Source organism: Cetorhinus maximus, chromosome 5 (assembly GCF_964194155.1).
Source record: "Cetorhinus maximus chromosome 5, sCetMax3.hap1.1, whole genome shotgun sequence".
Lineage (NCBI taxonomy): Eukaryota > Metazoa > Chordata > Chondrichthyes > Lamniformes > Cetorhinidae > Cetorhinus > Cetorhinus maximus.
Genome location: NC_135883.1, coordinates 10,687,166 through 10,711,645, shown reverse-complemented (window position 1 = coordinate 10,711,645; position 24,480 = coordinate 10,687,166).

The following is a 24,480-nucleotide window of genomic DNA, read 5'->3' as shown; positions in this document are numbered from 1 at the left end:
AGTGCTGTTAGGAAGAGAGTTCCAGGATTTTGACCCAGCGACAGTGAAGGAACGGCAATCTAGTTCCAAGACAGGATGGTGAGTGACTTGGAGGGGAACTTGCAAGTGGTGGTGTCCCCATCAACCTCTTGCCCTTGTCCTTCTAGATGGCAATGGTTGCAGGTATGGAAGTTGCTGTCAAAGGAGCCTTGGTGAGTTGCTGCAGTTCATCTTGTAGATGGTACATATTGCTGCCACTGTGCATCGGTAGTGGAGGGAGTGGATGGTTAAGGAAGTGGATGGGGTGCCGATCAAGCAGGCTGCTTTGTCCTGGATGGCGTTGAGCTTCCTGTGTGTTGTTACATGAAGCTGCACTCATCCAGGCAAGTGGGGAGTATTCCATCACAATCCTGACTTGTGCCTTGTAGATGGTGGACAGGCTTTTGGGATCCCGGAGGTGAGTTACTCGCCACAGGATTCCCAGCCTCTGACCTTCTCTTGTAGCCACAGTATTTTAACAGCACTGTGGGTGTACCTACACCACATGATCTGCAGCTGTTCAAGAAAGGCAACTCACCACCACCTTCTCAAGGGCAACTAGTGATGGACAATACATGCTGGCCCAGCCAGCGACACCCACATCCCATGAATGAATGAAAAAAAGGCTGGTCCATTTCATTTTCTGGTCAATGGTAACCCCCAGGATGTTGATAGTGGGGGATTCAATGATGGTAATACATTGAGCAGTCATGGGGAGATGGTTTGATTCTCTTGTTGGAGATGGTCATTGCCTGGCCCTTGTGTGGTGCAAATGTTACTTGTCACTTGTCAGCCCAAGCCTGAATACTGTCCAGGTCCTGCTGCATTTGTACATGGACTGCTTCAGTGTCTGAGGAGTCACGAATGGTGCTGAACATTGTGCAATCATCAGCGAACATCCCCACTTCTGACTTTATGATGGAGGGAAGGGGCTGAAGATAGTTGGGCCTAGGACGCTACCCTGAGGAACACTTGCAGTGATGTCCTGGGACAGAGGTGATTGATTTCCAATAACCACAACCATCTTCCTTTGTGCTAGGTATGACTCCAACCAGCGGAGAGTTTTCCGCCTGATTCCCATTAACTCCAGTTTTGCTGGGGCTCTTTGATGCCACACTTGGTCAAACTCTGCCACGATGTCAAGGGCAGTCACTCTCACCTCAGCTCTTGAGTTCAGCTCTTATGTCCATGTTTGAGCCAAGGCTGTAATGAGGTCAAGAGCTGAGTGGCCCTGGCAGAACACAAACTGAGCGTCAGTGAGTGGGTTATTGCTGAGAAAGTGCTGCTTGATAGCATTGTTGATGACCCGTTCCATCACTTTACTGAAGATCAAGGGTAGACTGATGGGGTGGTAATTGGTTGGGTTGGATGTGTCCTGCTTTTTGTGAACAGGACATACTTGGGCAATTTTCCACATAGCCGGACTGATGTCAGTGTTGTAGCTGTACTGGAACAGCTTGGTTAAGGATGTGATAGGGGATGACTATTTCCTCCAGCTGGTGAGTCAGCAACGAGAGGTCAACAATGTCAAATGGTCACTCAGAGATTGGCTAAGAGAAACTGAGAAATACAGGTAGTGAGGCCAAAAATCCAAATCATTTCTTGTGCACACCAGCTGTAAGGCTCGGGGTGGGGTGGGTGGGGGGGGGGTGGGTGGGTGGGAGAAAAGTGAAATGGCTGAAAAATAGGCAAAATCTCAGGCTTCCTTACTAGTCTTTGTGGGATTTGTCCTGTCCAAATAAAACTATTATCATGAGAAGTAGGAGGAGGTGACTTCCTGGATTGGAATTTGGGATGAAAATCCTTGGAATGACTACCCTTCTGCCAAGATTTGCAACCTCTTCCAACTGCTGGGGGACTCTCATAAAACAGGCAGCCACCATTACTATTTAAATAAGGAAATATACCCTGCCAATCCCCACTGCGGTGGAGTCAGTGTGAGACATCTTTAGCGGGTGCATCCTGGTATTCTATCAAGATTTCAGGCCCCACACCACCCTCCCCCTCCACCTCAACAAATTGTCCTAGCTAATATATCTGTTTGTTTCCAGTCCAGCATAGCCTCAACTGCCTCGTAATGTTTGTTGTTTTGCCATCTTTTGATCTTTTGTAAAAAAAATCTTGCCTGCTGTACCCAGCAACTTTATCAGTCTGAAACGTCCAAAGATAACTTAATGTCTACTCATGGGGCAGAATTTTCAGCTCGTCGGGTGGGCACACGCCCGACCCGAGCGAGCGTAAAATGACGCGCGATGATGTCGGACGAGCGTCCCGATATCATCTCGCACTCGCACGATATTTCAGTCAGTGGGCGCACGCCAGAGTTGGCAGCCCACCTGCCGACAATAAACAGGCCTGTTAAGGCCGTTCGAGTTATAATTGAATTAAAATTTTCACTCCCCATCCAATCTTACAGTTGGTGGCCAGGCGAAAAGGCCAAGGGGCCTTTGGATTTTTTTAAGAAACCTCATCCACGGGCAGGATGAGGTTTCAATCCGTCATTAAAAAAAGATCAAAATTTTTCATACTAATTTCTAACGTGTCCCTGCTCTTGTGACAGAGTCACATGAGGGGACATGTTTTTTAACACCATAAAATTCTTTATATTTTTTATATCTTCATCTCCCTGAGGCAGCTCTGTGGCTCAGGGAGGTTTTCCTGGGTGCTCCCATGCTCATGCATGAAGTTCCCCGCTCACCCTTTTCTTCCCCCCACCCCCAACACAGACAGCGCTGAGCGCTGCAGCACATGTTTTACACTGGGCAGGCCTTAATTGACCCCCCAGAGTGAAGTCATGGTCGGGCCCCGATTGTGGGCGGCGGTCAGCTCCCTGACCACTCCTGCCGTGCCCGCCCGACAAGGGCAAAATCCTGGCCATAGTCTTTCTAAATTTACCTGAGAGCTGCCAAATGCAATTTATTAAAAAGAACCGTTGTGAAGACAGACACAAAATATTTGTTTAATGTCTTTGCCATTTCTTCATTCCCCATAATAATTTCTCCTGCCTCTGCTTCCAAGAGAAGAATGCTTACTTTAACTACCCTTTTCCTTTTTATTGCTTTTGAAGGCTCTTTCAAGCTGTTTTATATTCCTGGCTAATTTACTCTCAATTTCTATTTTTCTCTTCTTATCATCATTTTTTGTGGCCTCTTGTTGACTTCTAAATCAGAACAAGAGCAAAGAACAAAGAAAAGTACAGCACAGGAACAGGCCCTTCGGCCCTCCAAACTTGCACCAATCATATTGCCCGTCAACTAAAACATTTTGTACTTCCGGGGTCCGTATCCCTCTATTCCCATCCTATTCATGTATTTGTCAAGCTGCCTCTTAATCAACCACTAGTCCCAATCCTCAGGCTTGCCACTATTCTTTGCAATATTATAAGCTTCTTATTTTAATCTAATACTAACCTCCTGAGTAAGCCATGGATGGATCCTTCTTGCTGAGCTTTTTTTTGATGGAATGTATTTTTCTTGAAAATTTTCAATTGTTTCTTTAAATGTTTCCCACTGTTCATTTACAGTCATACCTTTTAGCCTATTTACCTCGCCCACTTTAGCCAGTTTTCCCCTCATACCTATGTAATTAGTTTTGTTTAAGTTTAAGATTCTTGTTTGTGATTGGAGTATGTTACTTTCAAGCTTAACATGGAATTCAATTGCATTATGATCACTATTTCCCAGTGGATCAATTTCTCCGAGATTAGTATTTGACCCTGCCTAATTTCACAGTATGAGATCTAAAATAGCTTTATCCCTAGTTGGTTCCACAATCTATTGCACCAGGAGAATGTCACAAATGCCAATTGTCCCAGATGCCAATTGGCATGTGGTTCAGGAACCAATCTAGAGATGGTTACCTTTGATGTTCTGCATTTTAATTTGAATAGCTTCCTGCACCATGGTGCCATGGTCAGTTTTCTCATTCACCTTGCAACCTTGCAGTCCTTTTCTTCATCCTCACAGGTAGCAACCACCTTGTTCCTGTTGGTCAAGGTCAAAGGCTGAGGCTCCTCCATCACTGCATGCTGGTTCTCCACACCTGGCTCAGTCACACAGTCACATCTCCCTGTACCTGAGCAGTGACCAACTCTAACGTTCTACCTAACCTAAGAGGTGTGACTGCCTCCTGGAACAAAGTATCTAGGCAACTCTCCCCCTCCCTGAATTTCCGCCATTTCTGCAACTCAGACATCAGCTTAGTAACTCTAAAGCAAAGTTGCTCAAACTGCACACACTTACCGCAGATATGGTTGTCCAGAACTTCCATGCATCCTGCCGATTCCCACATGTTTCAGTTATGGCACTGTACAAGCCTTGCCATGTCTGTATAACCTTAGTTATTTAATTAGCCAATTATTTATTAATTTACACAGCTAAAGTAATAACAAGTTACAGTCTCCTATCTTGGAGACAAAAGGAGAACACTCACAGCTACTGGAGGCAGGAAAAAAGGTATAACAATGTCACAGAAAGTTAGCATGCAGGTACAGCAAGCAATTAGGAAGGAAAATGGCATGTTGGCCTTTATTGCAAGGCGATTGGAGTGTAAGGATAAAGAAGCCTTGCTACAATTGTACAGGACTTTGGTGAGACCACCTGGTCAGGATTTTAGGTTGGGGGATACTGCTCGTCAAGCCAGAAGGAAAGTCAGCTGGTAGCCAAGGCACCGGAAAGATGCCCACCCTGTAGCCAGTGGTCTACACTAGGTGGACTTCTGCCCCTCAGCGGGATGACGTCCAATTCTTGAGAGCTGCTGGCCATTCTGATCGTAGCAGGCGCTGCCGGGACTGCAAGTGGTAGCAAGAAGAAGAGCGTTGGCTGCCGGAGGCAGGTAAGTCCGGGCTTTGAGGATAGGAACAAATCCAAGAGCCCAGGGCGGGGTGAAAGGGCAGCGGAGGACCAGTTTCTGGAGGGCAGGTGGCGAGGAACAAAGAGGGGGGGTGACACCTTGGGTGGTAACCCCAATGCGAACATGGCACAGCCCGAATGATGTGCCTCCCCTTCCTTCCTGTCCTTTTCCAACCTAAACATACTGCCCACTCCAACCATATTATGGTGTGGGCAGTGTAATATCCTGGTCAATTGGCTTGGTACCAAGTTCAATTGACCTTTAATTGTTTATTTAAATATGGCGGGTGGGCTGCTGATTTTGGTATGCTGCCCACCTAGCATATTATGGAGGGAGTAGCTCAGGGGTGAGCGGGAAGGTGGTGGGCTGTGCATCCCTCATATTTCACGTGCCCATCCCCCACCAAAAATACGCCCTGCAGGGGTCTGTAAAATCCAGCCTACTGTGTGAAGTTTTGATCTCTGTCTTTAAGAAAGGACATACTTGCATTGGAGGTAGTATAGCAAAGGCTCACAAGGTTGGTCCCTGGGGCGAGAGGCTGAGTAAATCTAGTCTATTCTCTAGAGCTTTGAAAAATGAGAAGCGATCTCACTGAAACAAACACGATTCTGAAAGGGCCTGATAAGGCAGACACTGTGAGATTGTTTGTCCTGCTGGAGAATCTAGAACATGGACCAGAGTCTCAGGACAAGGAGATAATTGGTTAGAACTAGGACGAGGAAAAGTTTCTTCACTCAAATTCTCTACCCTATGTGGATGCTCCATCATTGAATATATTTAAGGCTGAGATAGACAGATTTTTGGTCTCTCAGAGAATCAAAAGATGTGGGAGCAGGTAGGAAAGTGGAGTTAAAGCCCAAGATCAGCCAAGATCATTTTGATTGGTGGAGAAGGCACGATGAGCCCCATGATCCACTCCTGCTCTGATTTCTTGGGCTGTTGTGTATGGTTAGTATTTGGCCCTACCCACATGCACAATATTACACATTTCTAAGCTGAGTAACATTTGCCAAATATGAGCCCAATCCCCCCAGTGTATCTGTTTTTATAATCTGGAATGCGCTACCTGAAAGCAGAGTGGAAGTAGATTTGATTGTAACTTTCAAAAGAGAATGGAATATATATTTGAAAAGGGAATTTTGTGGGCTGTGGGGAACAATCAGGAGAATGGGATGAATTGGATAGCACTTTCAAAGAGTCAGCACAGGAATGACGAGCTGAATGATCTCCTTCTGTGCTATTTGGTTCAATGACATCTAAATCTGCTTGCAGCGGTTGAGTATCCTTTACAGTCCTAATTCTGGACAGCATCTTGATATTTTCCACAAACCTGCAGTTCATTTCCAACGCTCATATTTAGATCATCAATGATAATATTAAATATCAAAGACACTGATCTCTGCAAGCCAGCACTAGTAAACAGTCTCCAAGCCCATCCAAATCCATTGGCAACTATTTTCCGCCTCGTGACATTCAGCCAATTATCAATCCCTGGCAGCAGATTACCACTCATTCAATACCTTGTAAAGAAGTTTTCTATATCGTACTTTATTAAGATCTTTCGGAAAGATTGGATTAACCTCATCCATAAACCACAGACTTCCCTAAAAGACAAATTCAGTTTGGTACGACACAATGTTCTTTTCCTGTTTTATCGGAGTAGACAAATATTGCATCACTGATATTCCTTGAGCATCTTCCCTATTATGGATATCAACTAATGGGGTTATACTTGCCTGGTTCTGCCTTATCTCACGTTTAAAAAACTGGAACTACAACTGCAACTCGATTCATATTAAGAAAGTTTATTCTCTCCAAGATATGACCTTCATCTATCTTAATATTAACATTTTTTTAACCATTTATTGCTGCCAGTTGCACACTAACTTCAAGATAGAAGACTGATATGAAGTACTCATTTGGAATCTCTGCCATACCCTGGGGAACCCTTCCTGACTTGTCTTATGGGTTTTAGCCCTTCAACATTTTTTTTTCCCTTTAGGAAGAATAGGGGTGATTATAACCATTACGTACAAGGTCTTAAACATTTATTTTTTAAGTCCAGGCTTGAGTTTTAAATAATGAAGTTTATTTTATAAAGGCATTGTTGCTTAATTTAGCCGAGGCTTTCTTAAACAACCCTATCTAAATTTTATTAAAACAGAGTAATGTTCCTATTTAAACTATATAACAATGGACGCATAAACGAAAATAGTTTCCTGGATTTAGAAACTTCTTGGTTTATTTTGGTTTCGGATTAAAGGAGATGTTTCACCCCTCGCCTCTCACCAACCTCTTAAAAGGGTTCCTAGCTCTTATTCTAATCCCATTATTTAGAGTGCTCAATGTTGTCGAAGAAATATTTGATGTATTTTCTATATTCCTGTATCAATCTCACTAATGTCACCAGTTTTGACAAATGCCTGCTTTTCAGCAAGACATGCTTGAATAAATAGCTCCCTCCCATAATATACACACATCCTGACCTCTGTAATACAGGTTCACTTACATTCTTCCAGCAACTGGAAAAGGAGGACGAGAGTGATCAGCACCCATTTTCTAGGTATTTCCACTGCATTATTACTGAAATGAATATCCCCAATGAGTTTCAAGTTCTTTTTCTGCATTTTCAGATAATTTTCCAATTAAGATTACATCTCCTGTTTGACGTCGTTTCTGGAGAGTACAATTAACAAGTGTACAGTTTTCTTAAAACAAAATGGCAAGAGCACAGCCTGAGCAGGTCTTTGACTGTCGTGGCTGGGATTCAATCAAATGTAAGTCCATGAGTTTAACTCACTGAAGCAAGTTCAGTTCGGATTTGTGCATTGTATACAAATGATTCTGTTAGTACTAAAAAAAATATGCATTGCAATCTTCTAATTGTCAATCTTATTGCTGAGTGGGAGGAAACTATTTTGACTCATTTTGCTCAAGACCTCAGATTATTCACTTTTAAAAAATCTTTAGTTCATCATGTTACTAAAACTCAACTTCAGCTATCCCTCTAGCTGTTTTTATTGCACAGAGCACCTGATCTCCCTCTGGATCATTGCGTTATTAAGTTATTAGACATCATGCTTGTGGCTGCCAAGAAAAATACACTCCTTAATTTCTGATCCACCCACCTTTTTTCATGGTGATTCAAAATATTGATTGGTATCATACTTTGGGATAGATTGACGTGTACTCATTTACAAAGAGCAATTTTGTTGCAGAAAGTCTGATTACTTTTGACCGCCTTGAGAGAAAGAAGTGAACTGATCAGCGGGAGAGGATTTGACTCTTAGGACGGTATCTAATGCAAGCACCAGGGGCTTTGCCTACTGACTGGAGAGCCAGCAAGGGCCTCACATCACCTACTTTCAGGAACACCTACTGCATTAAGTGCATCTCAGACATTTAACTGGGCAGCAGTGGGCCTTCCCCAGGATCAGTGACCCCAGGGGTGGAAATCCTAGCCAGTCAAAGGTCAGTAGCTGTACATTGCCCAACACTACCACAGGAAGAGCATTAAATTCCACCCTTAATGTCCTTCTGCACCTCTCAAGTGAGCACTTTATTCCACACAAATTCCCATTTGTTTTATAGTTTGCTGGTTATATTTCATACCTTAATTGGTGGACGTGTTCCTGTTTTTCTGCTTTCCATTCTAAAGTATTTTTTTTTCCCTTACTTAAATGAGGTCCTGGGGTTAAGTTTGGCAGGGCCTCTAGGTCCCCAGCCCTGCTCCCACATCCTCCTCATGTCCCTGTTAATGCCAGGACCATACTTTCGACTTGCAATAGTCCCATTGATTTCCTCTCCTTTTGCATTGACTCTTACATTGTGCATTCCCACCACTACATCTGCGGCTGAAACCCTACTCCATTCCTATATCACCTCCAGGCCAAACTATCATCCTCTATTCTGGTGCCCATATCCTATCCTGCATCAAGACCTGTTCACCCATTAAGCCTGTAGTCACTGACTTACATTGGCACCTGGCCCTGAATGCCTCAAATTTTAAAGTTTCATCTTCATGTTAAAATATTCTTCAGCACTCCAATCCCCTATCTTGCCTGTCCTTTCATCTGACCCCAGCCTCTTGTGCATCCTCCCATCACACACCTCCTCCCCCCATCATTTCAGTATTGACAGCTGTGCTTTCAGCCACCTTGGGCCTATGCTTTGGAATTTCCTCCCTAAACCCCTTTGACTTTTTTCCTCTTCTTCCAAAATCCTCCCTAAGACCCAGCCACTGGTCACCCCACCTAATATCTTCTTCTTTACCTTGACATCCATTTTCTTTTATACATCTCTGTGAGGTTCCTTGGGACATTATATAAATGAAAATATTTATTACTTGGATCATGTTTCTTTCCATATGTTCAAATTCCTGTAAAGACTCAATTTCTTCCTTACTACCTGCCCTTACAACTTCGCTTTCCACACCAGAGGGCCTGAAATTAGCTTTTTTCTTCACCTTGGTTTTTCCTTGATTAGCAAGACCATGCAATTTTGCATGTTCCCACTCTCTCCCTTTCCTCCTCTTCTTACAATGACAATTCTTCCCCTTACCTTTCATCCCACTAGGTTCTGCATTTGGCAGACCATCTTCTGCAACTTTCACCACCTACATGATCCAACACCAAGCCAGGTTCCTTGTGTCCTCTGTGCTGGTCCAACCTTCAACTCCATGACACTCTTGTACCCTCATCGTGACCAATTTTGCTGGTATTCCATGCGAAATTCTAACCTAAAGCGTTTAAGTCCAGAGTGTACAGGCCTTTAAAAAGAAAGCTAGGTGTTGCAAGAATGGTATTTGAGTAGTTGCGTGAGGTAGAGGTAGGGTTCCAGTTAAAAATCTAGGCATGCCTGAAGTTTAACTGCGAGGCCTGCATGATCATGGCAGGACTCACTTGGTGGATGGAGAGTTTACTTTGACTAATATCACACTTTGTTATTTCTTTTTAAAAATATATTATTTTTCCTTCTTTCTGTTCCCTCCTTTCTCTTTTTGCCATTTCTCCTTCTTCCTTTTGTAGAATTTTTCGCCATTCCATTTCCCTTTGTCTCTTTTATTTTGCTCCTCTGTTTATGCTTTATGTTACCTTTCTCTCTCTCTTGTTTCTTAGGCGGGGGCAGTGACCTGAGCAAAATGCAGGCAAGCAACTCATAGATGGAAAATTAGCACCTCATAGATGGAGGAGGAGCAGGCTGTTAATAAATGAACGTGCAACCAGCGGGTAATTAATAGGCCTGCAACTCCCAGGTCTCATCAGGCAAGGAGCCAAGCTTTGAAAGTCTGTTTGGCTTCTTTGACTTTTCTGTGTGGGAGCAATAAATATAGCAAAAGAAAAACCACTTAACCCACTGGCAATGAATTTGAAGTCATCCTCAGGAGCTTTGAAAAGTAACCAGGTATTTTTCCAAACCAACAAGTTCTGCCAGACCTGCTGAGTTTTTCCAGGTAATTCTGTTTTTGTTTTGGATTTCCAGCATCCGCAGTAGTTTTTTGTTTTTATCTCTGAGTTCAGTCCTTTGTCTACCAACACCTGATCTCAGCTGAATTCTAATAGGAGCCTACATTTGGTCTTGGTGCTCTGGGTTAGGAAGGTGAAATCATTGATATCTGCTAGAAGCACATGTATGAAAACACTGGGGGAAGATTAGGTTTGGGACCAGCTGTAGTTCTTGCTTTCTCCCTGCTAGTGGTCTAATCATTGTCAGCACTCACAATCTATAAAATGTGGCATTGTCACTTGAGCAACATACCAAAGGGTGACAACTGCCTCTGGAACCCAATGCCAGAAGTGAATTATTGCCTTCAGAAGGTGTTGGTGAATGAGAAAAGAAGAGAAAATTGACAAGAAAATAGATAAAGAAAATAAGTTGGAGCTAGTCGTTCAATTGCATTCAAATGGCTTCTAAGGTGGGGTGAAGAAGAGGGTGGGAACGACAACCATGATGTTTTCTTTCTTTTAGCTCAATAATTCTCTGATTAGCTGCTTCTGACATGCTATTGCTGACAATAGTAATGTTTCTGGTCTAATTTTTCACATTTTATCTGGCACAAGTGCCAAGTTCAATAATGATAGCTGCGCAGGTTTACCCTTAATTAAACCTCTCTGGCCCAAATAAGAAGAAAGTTGAGTAACTTATTTTTACTGTGTTGATGAAATAGGGAAAATGAATTAATGTCAGGAGCTTGATATTTATTAATTCCATGTGCTTGACAGAGATTGTTTGGAATTCAGAGTTTTCCCTGAAATTTGCTCTTTGAGCTTTGGATTTATTTACCATAATCAATGGCAGGTTAGTTTGCTACTATTCGAAATGTCATATAAGTCTTGATGAGTGGATAGTGTAATGTTTACAGTACGACCACTGCCAGACCACATATGACACATACATTGACAGGATATACTACAGAATCCAAGTATATACTCAGAACTAATTTACTTATAATAACAAGAAAAACTACAAGTGGTAGAAACAGGGAATAAAAATAAAATCAGAAGATGATGGAAACATGTAATGCCATTAGCACGTAAGAGAGAAAAATAAGTTAATGAATCACCCCTAACACTAACCAACTATTTTTGTATTTGACAATTTGGGTGATCAGCATTTTCCATTTTATTATTAACTTGCTTACAATAGTTTGAAATTTAATTTTGACATTTATTCATAACATTACATAATTTGTACAAACAAAGGTTTTTTTTTGTACAGTAAACATTCCTGCTCTAATATACTGATTATGCTTTCAGTGAAAGGAGCCAAATACCTTCTTACACTGTGCCTAGGTAATTAGGATTAAATGATGGATAGATGGTGGGTAGTGGCTCAAAGCCAGACATATGCAACAGGGTCCTGCCTTTTCTGGTATGCCCACTGAAATAAGGAAGAATCTATTACTTTATTTTGCTTTACTGCACTTTGTCTGTGGCTGCACGTGTATGCGCAAAGCAGAAAATGAATGTTAAGTCATCCCCAAGAGTAATGGTCTCTGTGTAACAACTGGAATAATGTCCTTCTTCTGCAGCTAATGCAATGTTGACTTTTCTCGAAAGCATCAATGCTCATTGCTTCATGAAGAAAATACAATTAGTCACACTCGTAAAAAAAAGCTCTTTACCCTCGTGGAAGGGAGGGAAGAGGGAGAAATTACCTTTTTCTCAAAATTAAGTTAGCATCCTTGCCTCACATAATGTAGTAATTGAGGAAACCGTCCACTATTGTTAAAACACCTGGTGCCATGCAACCTTGCCTGAGCAGTTTTAATATAGTATCATTATAAATTAACATTCAAAGTAGATAAAATATTCTACTTTCTCTTAGAAAACCCTTTTATATGCTTATCAAATTAAAAGACTCTGGGTATACAATCATATATTGCAGAGTTTTTGCAGAAAATCCTGATGACAAGCTACTCTAAATATTGAAAAATATGATTTAAAAATTGCATGGTGTTAAAATCTATTGCAAATACATTAAGGATGATCAAGGTCATCCCCCTTGGGAATGATTTAACCATCTTTAGACTCAAGTTAGACCAGATGGAATAAATGCTACATTTCCTGTCATTCCTTTTGTAAATGGTTTGTGTTACCAGCAACTGAAATATCAGCAAAATCCTGTTCCTTTCAAAGTTCATATACAAATGTGGCAAGAAGTATGTTTCAAGCCAGTAGTGTTAACATAACAGACTTTTTCTCTCATCTCCTGTATAAAAAATCTATAGGCCGGTCATTTCCTCGGAGCTGGTCCCACTCCACTGCTGTAAGTTAGCAGCAAATATGACAGAAAATCATTTACTAAATGGTGCATTTCTGGTGAAATTACGGCGGCCGAGTAGAAGCAGCTCTGGAGGAAATGCTTGGCTAACTGTTTATCAGTTCCTAAGGCACACTCTGAAGTGGTGCAGAATGTTTTGTTTTAATGTCATAAACACGTGTTCGGGTCAGGTGACAAGTGGTAGAATGGCTCCTTTCTTTAACCACTCCTCGGTTGACTGCAGCTGATTTTTTAACGAATTTGCCTGCCAATTCAGCGAGTGTTTAAAAGGAAATGGGATTTATTATACTTAACACCCGATCAAAATAAAAAATAATAGAAACACTCCAATTCTCACTCATACATGCATTCAAAATCAAGTGTTGATAAACACAAACACACACATGAGTGGAAGGGTAGTGCAGCGATTTGAGCTCTATACTAAACCTCAGTGTAAGAAAATTCTTGTCAAGGAATAACCTTATTGGCAAAAAGTACAATCACTAATTTAGATTGCAAACGATCATGGTTTATTGGACAATTGAGATTGATACTTCACATCTCACCAATAGAGGCATGGCACAATACACAAGTGGATGGAAAGAGAGAGAGCACCCACTCAGGGTCCTTCTTAGTTCTGTTGAAGGGTCATGAGGACTCGAAACGTCAACTCTTTTCTTCTCCGCTGATGCTGCCAGACCTGCTGAGTTTTTCCAGGTAATTCTGTTTTTGTTCCTTCTTATTCTGTGTCTCTTCTTCTGACTGGCCTAGTATCTACAGTAGTAGTATCTACTAAAACAGTATCTAAATCACAAAAGAATGTTAGTTGTCTCATCACGTGACCTTCCCCCACCCAACTGACCCCTTATCCAAACATGGCATGGGCATGATTAGCTTATGGCTGGAGGAGTTCACTTCTCAGCCAGGATCCATCGTCCAAAATGACTGTGTCTAATGGCTTGTTCCACAGCCAGTTGAGTGCACAGGTTGTGTGGATTTTTTTGCGAATGGTGCAAGGAGATGGCTGATTCACAGTCCTTTAAGGCGATTGTCCCTGATGGGCTATCTCTGGACAACCTGACTTTGTTTTAATGGCTTTAGACTTTGCAAGGTACAGCTCCGCAAATATTCGACCGCCTTGGAAACTGCTGTTTAACTCATTTTTTAAAAAATGCTGCTGTTCAGTCTCTGTACTACTCTGGTGGTTTAATTCAGCCCAGTAAATAAAGTCATTTTTAATATGAAACATGGGTTTTATAATACAAGGAAAATTAATGATGGGGAATGAAACATTTATCCAACTTCTTGCATCCAGTGTCGACATCAAATATTCCAGGTATAACATAGGCCAAGCACATGTCAAATATAAAATAAAAACAGAATTACCTGGAAAAACTCAGCAAGTCTGGCAGCATCGGTGGAGAAGAAATCAGTCAATGTTTCGAGCCCTCATGGCCCTTCAGCAGAACTGAAGCATAGTTTCAACAAGGGAGAAATATAAATTGGTTTAAGGTGGGTGGGGGGGAAGAGACACATTGAGGGTGTGGTGTGAGCAGATAATCAAAAGATGTCAGAGACAAAAGGGTCAAAGAGGTGTTGAAGGTGGTGGTCTTTGTCTGAGAAAAGTGCTAATTAAGAATGCAAGACAGGATATTCAAAGTACAGCTCTAGTGGGGGTGGGGTGGAAAGACTAAAGGTTTTAGTTTTAGATTTAAAAATAATGGAAATAGGTGGGGAAAGAAGAATCTATATAAATTATTGAAAAAAAAGGCGGGTGGGGGGGGGAAAAGAAACGGGGTGGGGATGGGGGGAGGGGGAGCTTAAGATCTAAAGTTGTTGAATTCAATATTCAGCCCAGAAGGCTGTAAAGTGCCTAGTCGGAAGATGAGGTGCTGTTCCTCCAGTTTGCGTTGGGCTTCACTGGAACAATGCAGCAAGCCAAGGACAGACATGTGGGCAAGAGAACAGGGTGGAGTGTTAAAATGGCAAGCGACAGGGAGGTTTGGGTCTTTCTTGCGGACAGACCGCAGGTGTTCCGCAAAACGGTCGCCCAGTTTGCGTTTGGTCTCTCCAATGTAGAGGAGACTGCATTGGGAGCAACGAATGCAGTAGACTAAGTTAGGGGAAATGCAAGTGAAATGCTGCTTCACTTGAAAGGAGTGTTTGGGCCCTTGGACGGTGAGGAGAGAGGAAGTGAAGGGGCAGGTGTTGCATCTTCTGCGTGGGCATGGGGAGGTGCCATAAGTGGGGGTTGAGGAGTAGGGGGTGATGGAGGAGTGGACCAGGGTGTCCCGGAGGGAACGATCCCTACGGAATGCCGTCAAGGGGGGTGAAGGGAAGATGTGTTTGGTGGTGGCATCATGCTGGAGTTGGCCCCCACCCGCCTTTTTTTTCAATAATTTATATAGATTCTTCTTTCCCCACCTATTTCCATTATTTTTAAATCTAAAACTAAAACCTTTAGTCTTTCCACCCCACCCCCACTAGAGCTGTACTTTGAATATCCTGTCTTGCATTCTTAATTAGCACTTTTCTCAGACAAAGACCACCACCTTCAACACTTCTTTGACCCTTTTGTCTCTGACATCTTTTGATTATCTGCTCACACCACACCCTCAATGTGTCTCTTCCCCCCCACCCACCTTAAACCAATTTATATTTCTCCCTTGTTGAAACTATGCTTCAGTTCTGCTGAAGGGCCATGAGGGCTCGAAACGTTGACTGATTTCTTCTCCACCGATGCTGCCAGACTTGCTGAGTTTTTCCAGGTAATTCTGTTTTTATTTTGTTTTGGATTTCCAGCATCCGCAGTAGCTTTTAGCTTTTTGTTTTTATCACATGTCAAATATACTTCAATTCTATTGCAGTAATGTTGTTTAATTTCTGAAGTACACTCCTTCCTGAACTCATACAGCATTTTCATTTCCCACACCAAACATCATTGCGCTCTGAGTGACATTGGCAAACAAGTGCAATGATGTTATGTTTTCATAAGGAACTGAGTTGTGACTGCATGGGCTGATTTTATTTAGGCCTTTGCAACTGGCAAAGACATGGGGGCTTTCATTCCATCAGCTAGGGCTGCATTCTACCACTGGTTCCTGGGCTGAATGGATAATGTTGCAATGCTGGTCATTGTTACATTTCTCAGCACTCAGACTTGCGGCTTTTCCTCCCACTCCTCATGCTTTAACCCCAGTGGCAGACTGAGCAGCAGAACCATGTTGGCAGAATAACTGCGCAAAAGCCCTTGGGCAACGACAAAGAAAAACTCTCCACAATCTTTGAAGAGGCAACAGAGCCAGTAATACGCCTAGAAGTCTATTAGCAATCTAAAACTACTAACAAGAGTCTTACCTGAACAAATACAGGGCACACAGAGGACAAATTATTGGAAAATGTCTTAATGAGGCACAGGCTTTAATTTATAGAATTTTTAGTGCTCTGCTGTATTCAGGTGAGTGCCCTAGATGACTGAAAGGTGCTTGTATCAATATAGTATCTAGCAAGCCTTCAGAACAGCACTGGCATGGAGGTTGCTACACAAAATTTTATGATAGAAAAATAGATAACCATGAATTGAATATCCAGACAGGCCCTGGTGGTAATAATCACATATTTCTTTTTATTAACTTATTTTTTAAAATTCATTCATGGGATGTGGGCTTCGCTGGCTGGGCCAGCATTTATTGCCCATCCAAAGTTGCCTTTGAGAAGGCGGTGGTGAGCTGCCTTCTTGAACCGCTGCAGTCCATGTGTTTTAGGCACAACCGCAGTGCTGTTAGGGAGGGAATTCCAGGATTTGACCCAGTGACAATGAAGGAATGGTGAGATATTTCTAAGTCAGGGTGGAGGGTGACTTGGAGGGAAACTTAGAAGTGGTAGTGTTCCTATCTACCTGTTGCTGTTGTCCTTCCAGACGGCAGTGGTCTTGGTTTTGGAAGGTGCTGTCTAAGGAGTCTTGGTAACTTCCTGCTGTGCATCTTGTAGATGGTACACACTGCTACGACTGAGCATCGGTGATGGCGAGAGTGAATGTGTTTGGATGTGGTGCCAATCAAGCGGGTTGCATTGTCCTGGACGGTGTCAAGCTTCTTGAGTGTTGTGGGAGCTGCACTCATCCAGGCAAGTGGGGAGTATTCCATCACTCTCCAGAATTGTGCCTTGTAGATGTTGGACAGGCTTAGAGGAATCAGGAGGTGAGTTACTTGTCTCACTATTCCTAGCCTCTGACCTGCTCTTGTAGCCACAGTATTTATATGGCTAGTCCAGTTCAGTTTCTGGTCAATGGTAACCCCCAGGACCTTGTTCTGGGGGATTCAGTGATGTTAATGCCATTGAATGTCAAGGGGAGATGGTTAGATTCTCTCTTGTTGGAGATGGTCATTGCCTGGCACTTGTGTGGCACGGATGTTACTTGCCACTTGTTAGCCCAAGCCTAGCTATTGTCCAGGTCTTGCTGCATTTGGACATGGACTGCTTCAGTATCTGAGGAGTCGTGAATGGTGCTGATCATTGTGCAATTATCAGTGAACATCCCCACTTCTGACCTTATGATGGAAGGAAGGTCATTGATAAAGCAGCTGAAGATGGTTGGGCCAAGGACACTATGGGATGTGAGCATCACAGGCAAGGCCAGCATTTGTTTCCCAGCCCCAGCCCTAACTGCCCTTGAGAAGGTGGTGGTGAGCCAACTACGTGAACCTCTGCAGCCCAAGTGGTGCAGGTACAGCCACAGTGCTGTTAGGGAGGAGGTTGTATAACTTTGACCCAGTGACAGTGAAGGAACAGCGATATAGTTCCAAGTCAGGATGGTGTATGGCTTAGAGGGGAACTTGCATCTGGTGGTGTTCGCATGCATTTGCTGCTCTGCTTTCTAAATGCAGTGCTCATGAGTTTGGAAGGTGCTGTCAAAGGAGACTTAGTGAGTTGCTATAGTGCATCTTGTACACATGCTGCCAGTGTGCGCTGGTGGTGGTGGGCGTGAATGTTTAAGTTGGGAGTTGGCTACTGGCACAGCTTTACTCGAGGCAATGCTAGTTCTGCAGATGGGATGTTTTTGGGGCCTTTGCAGTATCCAGTGCCTTCAACCATTTCTTGATATCATGTGGAGTGAATCGAATTGGCTGAAGGCAGGTATCTGTGATGCTGGGGACCACAGGAGGAGGCCGGGATAAATCACCAACTTGGCCCTTCTGCTGAAGATGATTGCAAATGCTTCAGCCTTGTCTTTTTCACAGATGTGCTGAGCTGCTGCATCATTCAGGATGGCATTGTTTATGGGGCCTCCTCCTCCTGCCCGTTGTTTAATTGTCCATCACCGTTCAAAACTGGATGTGTCACGACTGCCGAACTTTGATCTGATCTGTTGGTTATGGGTTCACTTTGCTTTGTCTATTCCATGTTGTTTCTGCTGTTTCGCTTTCATGTAATCCTGTATCACCAGGTTGGCATCTCGCTTTTAAGGACTGCCTGGTGCTGCTCCTGGCATGCCTTCCTGCACTCCCCACTGAATCCGGATTGAACCCCTGGCTTGACAGTGAGGGACATGCTGTGCTATGACATGACAGATTGTGGTCGCTTACAATTCTGAAGCTGCTGATGACACACACTGCCTCATGGATGCCCAGTTTTGCGCTGCTAGATCAGTTCTGAATCCATCCTCTTTAATACGATGGTCATATCACACAACGCGATAAGGATATCTTCAGTGTGAAGATGGAACTTCATGGGCTGAATTTTATGAGGGTCTAGGTGGGTGGGTGTACTGCTCACCCTTCCCTCCCCTCCCCCAGAAGAAAGGTTTGTCAGAAACCAACCAATATCACGCTACAGGCAGCCTTAACAAGCTGAGGGTTGGACTTCTGTCCCTCAGTCAAAGGAATTCCGGCCCTCGATTGGCCGGTAGCCTTGTTGCCCCAGCAGTGCCAGAACTGAGTAGTGGGCGCTACTGGGACTGCAAGGTGCCCCCAGCATGAAGAAGACATGGCCACCAGAGAGAGGTAAGTCCGGGGTTTTGGGTGGGCCGCCTACGGACAGGGGCGGGGGGTTTGGCGGTGTGGCTTTTGAAGGGCAGCCAAGGGGGCTCAAAGGGAGGGTGTATCTCATTGCAGTGGGTGGGAGGGGAGCACAGGGAGGGAGTCCCAACGTGCACAGGGCATTACCCAATGGAGATAACCCCCTCCTTGCCCATTCTGGTCCACCTTCTGCCACCCAGCATATTACAGTGGCGGACTTAGACTCTCAACTTGTTGAGGTTGCTGTCAGCGTGATAGTGATGTGGGGCGGACTTTTTAAAAGTTGGTTGGTTTCCAACAGACTTATTCTGGAATGGGGAGGGAGGGGCGAGCAGCACACCTGCCCCACCTACCCCCATACAATTCAGCCCAACAATTGATAACATCAGGTCCTCAATAAGCCTATTGGCTGCCAGCCTAGCAGGCACCTTTACCACCTCCCCCTCCGTATTATTTGGACCGAGTTACGGATGGGAGGAGAGGCAGCGGACTGGCAACCCAACATATTTTATGTGCCACCCCCAACGAAAACACGCCCGGTGGGGTCAAAAAATCTAGTCCCAACTCCACAAGGATTGGCTGGTGGTCATTCCATCATCTGCAGCAGGTAGGTTGGTGAGGGTAAAGTCAAATAGGTTTTATTCCTCATGTTGATTCTTTTACCACAGGTTCAGTCTGGCAGCTATGTCCATCAGGACTGCACCAGCTTGGTCATTAGAGGTGCTACCGAGCCATTCTTGGTGATAGACATTGAACTCCCCCACCCAGAGTATATTCTGTGACCTTGCTACCTTTAGTTCTTCTACCAAATGGAGTTCAACTTAGACGAGTTTATCAGCTGAGGATATGGGCGTGATAGGTGGTAATCAGCAGGAGATTGCCTTGCCCATGTTTGACCTGATGCTATAAGGCGTCATTGCGTTTGGAATAAATGTTGAGGACTCCCAGCGCAACTCCCTCCTGACTATATACCACTGTGCCGCCACCTCTGCTGGGTCTATCCCGCTGGTAGGGCAGGACATACCCAGGGATGGTGATGGTGGTGTCTGGGATATTACCTGTAAGGGATAATTCTGTGAGTATGACTATGTCAGGCTGTTGCTTCACTAGTCTATGGGACAGTTCTTCCAATTTTGGCACAAGTCCCCTGATGTTAGTAAGGAGGAATTTGCAGGGTCGTCTGGGTACATCGCGCCTTCGTCGGTTTCAGTGCCTCGGTCAATGCCAGTGACCCAGCCGGTTTTATTTGTTTTCAACTTTTCTGGAGTGGCTTTCTGCAATTGAGTGACTTGTTAGGCTATTTCAGACGGACGTTAATAATCATGGCTGTGGGTTCAGAGTCACATGTAGGCCAGAGCAGGTAAGGTTAGCAGATTTTGTTCCCTAAAGGGCATTAGTGAACCAGATGGGTGTATACTGCAACCTAGCAGTTTCATTTTCAACATTTCTGGGACTAGCTTTTAATTGCGCATTTATTAATTAATTTAATTTAAATTCCACCAGCTACCGTAATGGGATTTGAACTCATATCTCCCGACCATTAGTTCAGGACTCTGGATTACTAGTCTAGCGACATTACTACCATTGTACCATTTCCACCACTTAACTAACACTGCATCAGTGCATTGTATTTGTGGCAGATGACACAACAGAGCAAAGAAGAGAAAATAACTCCTTTGAGGTGGCTGTAATCCACCCAAGTATAGTATGAGTGATGCCGCCTGAATGAATCTGAATGTCCCATCAAAAGGTGCAAATAATTTCATCATCAAGGTGAGATTTCAGTCACTGAGTGTGCAAAGAGAGAGAGATGCAAGCCATCTCATTATTCATGTCAGTCCTTGGAAATATCCATGATTCTTTTAATCCAAGATACCTGCACTCCTCAGTCAGAGCACTGTATAAGGATTGTTGATAAGAAACCAGGAATATGTGTTTCGCTGCTGGCACCTTTCTGTCATCCAAATACAAAGACCAAAGCAGGTACAGTGATGTTTTCAATTTTACACAGCTATTGTTGAGCAGAACATCAAGATTCTTATTTCCATTGTTTGGACAGGTCAGGAAAGCTTTACAGAATAGTCCAGCAAAAGTTTGGTGAATTCAAGTGCTTAGCCACGTTGCTCCATATTTTAGCAATTTAAAAAGCATTGGGTCTTCCAACAGGAGAAAATCAACTCGCTGAACAGGATGCAGATACCCAAGATGTAAACTGTCTTTTAATTGTAAGGATATGGTGGACATTAGCTGGTGATTTACTTGTGTTCCTATGAATAGGAACATTCTAAAGCTGTGGTTGGTGTGTTAGGTGGTTCATGCTTGTAATGTGTAATTCTGAAAATAAATGTTTATAAAGGATTTTAAAGTTTGGTTCCACCTATCCTTTCTATCCTTCACTACATGGTTTTTCAGGAATATAACACAAGAGAACAGACAGAATAGGACAATCTGCTGCTAGAAGCATGCACCATCAGACAAAAAGTCATCATCACTTTCTTAGAATAGAAATATTGCATTCCAACTGACTTATACAAAATATCCTTGAGTATCCACTGCCTTGCTCTCAGATGACTGAATATTGGAAATTGTTGTTTGCTTTTTCTTGTTCCTCGAGAGGTTTTGTTGCATCAATGCCTCGCCAAGAGATTTGGCATTTTGTGAAGGTGCTATACTTACCCACTAGTTGCCCATTAAACGTACCCAAAAAGTTAGGGTTGGTGCATTCAGGTGTAAATTGATTTGTAATGACATGATACATCTTCATTATTGCCAAAAAAATTCTCTGGTACTGAAAATTTAATTTACTAGTATGGATTCTCAGTCCTTTGGAATTTAATTATTGCTGAAGATTATAATGAAAAGTATAAATTATAATCAAAAACTCTTTTTGCTCTTTCTTTATGTTAATCTTATCTTTTTTATTAGGTTCTCTTCCTCCTCCATGTACTACAATGCTATTACTTATTACCATGAATGCTCCTCTTACCCTTTTCATGGCTGGCCCTATCCCCTTTCTGCTATGTGGTGCTCACTTAATGTCAGGATGCTATGACCAATGTGACTGGAACTCCACCAATAAATTTCTTAAGGACTGAACATACTAAACTAAAGTGGTCTTCAGGGCATCTTTTGAAGAGATTATCCACTATGGGACCAACAGCTTTTCAGAACCTCCTCTTGAAACCTTGATAATGTAGGGACCTCCTAGAATGCCACAAACACCAGGATGCACTTCATATGGATGGCATTGTTGATGTCACTCATTGACTTCAACAACTTATCTCCAAGCTTCAACAAATCAGGGGGAGCTCCCTCCTCATTGCTTGCATATGACGTCCACATTTCAAAATCATAACTCCTTTATAGATTGAGCTGCTGAGATCTTGGTCGTTGGACTCTTTAGCTGAGAGCATTTATTTCTGATGTCTCAGCTGTTAGATTACTGCTTCCTCATCACCCCCTCCCAGCTCTTCTTGTTCACTGGTGCTCTTTGATTCACCCTGTGATACACCTTCTGTCTCACTATCTGCTTCCTCCTGACTGGGTGTGTTTATGGCTGGCACTTGAACAAATGAAGCAGCAATGAATCAGGTGCAGTGAATGGATATCCTGGAGCTGTCAGGCTGCTTATCATATGTTTCTTTCTATAAATGTTCAGGATCTATGAAGGACCATTCATTTTAGGATGGGATACTGCAAATTGTGAATCAGAAGATGTGACTAAACAATGATAAGAGAACTTGCAAGCAATCAGAGCTTCTGAAGACAGCAACCACTTAGCGTGCTCTAGAATATCTATTATCAATGCAAACCTGACAGCTTCTCTCCTATTCCTTTCTCATTCTTCCATCAGGGTGACTGGAATGGGAAGAGTTCCATTCTCAGCATCAACATCCATGCATGATGAGTATTTTGGAAAATTGTGGTTAGTGTTCCAATTTTGGAAAATTCAGCTGCAAATGAAGGAGATTCTAAATGGCACCCAATACACATTCAGCCACCCTTTTAAATCAAACTCCACTAACACATGACATACAAAGATTCTCCCCTGTTTAGTTTTCCTGGCTACATCAATGTCCCACCAACACTGGGTCTGTATTTTAATTCAGCATTCGCTGCTGTTACTTATCAACAGGCATCGATGTTGCCAGAGGTTGGGGGAAGTCACCAGACTCCCTCAAAACACTGGAAACACTTACAATAACATTGTCAATTTTCACTTAGACTAGTAATGTTATAAATATCATAAATCTATGAAATTTCAATCCTTTTTTATATTCCCAATTACATTTGGTTACTGCAAACTCATGCAAGTTGCTTAGTCCCATCATAGTGAGTGGACATCTTTTTTAAATAGTTCATGAACGAAGAGGTACACTGGTCTAGTCAGGTAATACACCACACTCCATTTTGGTACTGTTGGAAATAACCTTAAATGGTATAAATTACAGCCAGAGCCTGGGAAAACCTCAACAGTGACTTATTTTTGAGAAAAAGGTAGCAATGAGTGAGGCATTTGAAGGAAGTGCCATTTTCTCAGCTAGGATCCAAGATATCTGCAAACAAAAAACTGTAATCAGTAAAATGATCGTGAAGCTTTTGGTAGATAAAAATAAATAATTGCTTTGCTAATTGTCTTTAGGAAAGGAAACCTAGCTGCCGTCCTTAACCAGCGTGGCATATATCTGACTCCAGTTCCACATCAATAGGACAGGGATAAGTGTAGGCTTGGGTGTGTTATGAAAGTATAATAATTTTCAGAATATTATTCTGGTTTATTGTAAAGTAGGTTATGGGTGTGAATGTAGATGGTTCAGCCTCTGTGATTTAATTACCTTGGAGTCAGGTAGACTGCAAGCTTGAAATGATAAAAATAAGTTAGGTGTAGACATGTACTTGAAATGCTAATGAGTAAGCATGGATTAGGTCTTAGCATGTAGGGGGTGAAGGGAATTTGCATTTTTAGATAAGTGAAGGGGTTGTTTGGATTTAAAAGGGATGTTAGGATGTTTACAACTAGCCAGACAAGCAAGGCTAAGCAGTGTGTTTATTTTTTCCAAAGGTTATAGACAATATTGGCAACATGAAAGATTTTTTTATGTTATGGGAAAGGTAAAGTTCCAAAGACATATGGAACAATGTAATTGACATATTAAAGAGAGAGAAACATATATCAAGGAGAAGAAAAGGCTATGTGGGGGAGAGGGGGCATGTAAAATCTAACAGGAGTATGTGAAAAGCCTTTAGGAAGCCTACAGACATTTGTGCATTAATCTGCTGTGTCCAGTAACTAAAGTTGGAGACAAGCTTTTGGAATTCCACTGTCAAGTGGATACTGTGGTAACTTGATGGCTTGTTTTTTTAAATGTAACATCTATTTTGGACTGTTGCCTTAAAGGGGGCGTGTAATTGGTAGTTGGGTTAATTAGGAATTTTAGGATTTGTTATGGTAGTAAGTAATTATAATCTTATGTATGTGCTTGAATTCTTTCCTTTTGCTAATAAATATTTGAATTTAATTTTTGAAATCTATAAAGGTCTTAGTGGACTTATTACCTCTGAATTAAGTGCACACATCTCATAATAAATACAAATTGCAAAACCAGTATGATAGCGTGGCCAAGTTCCCATTGTGGATTTGGTCCATCATCTGCCACGTCATAACTTGTGACAGTGTAAAATGTGTGATAGCAAGTCGGTACACCATTGACATCTCTCCGGTTTTTATTTTCATTAACTTCAATCATTGGACAATGAGGAGTCAGGCACCCCCATCCTTTCCTTGGTGTTACTTTTCCAGACATATTGCTTCCTCTGAGATCAACTAACTCAG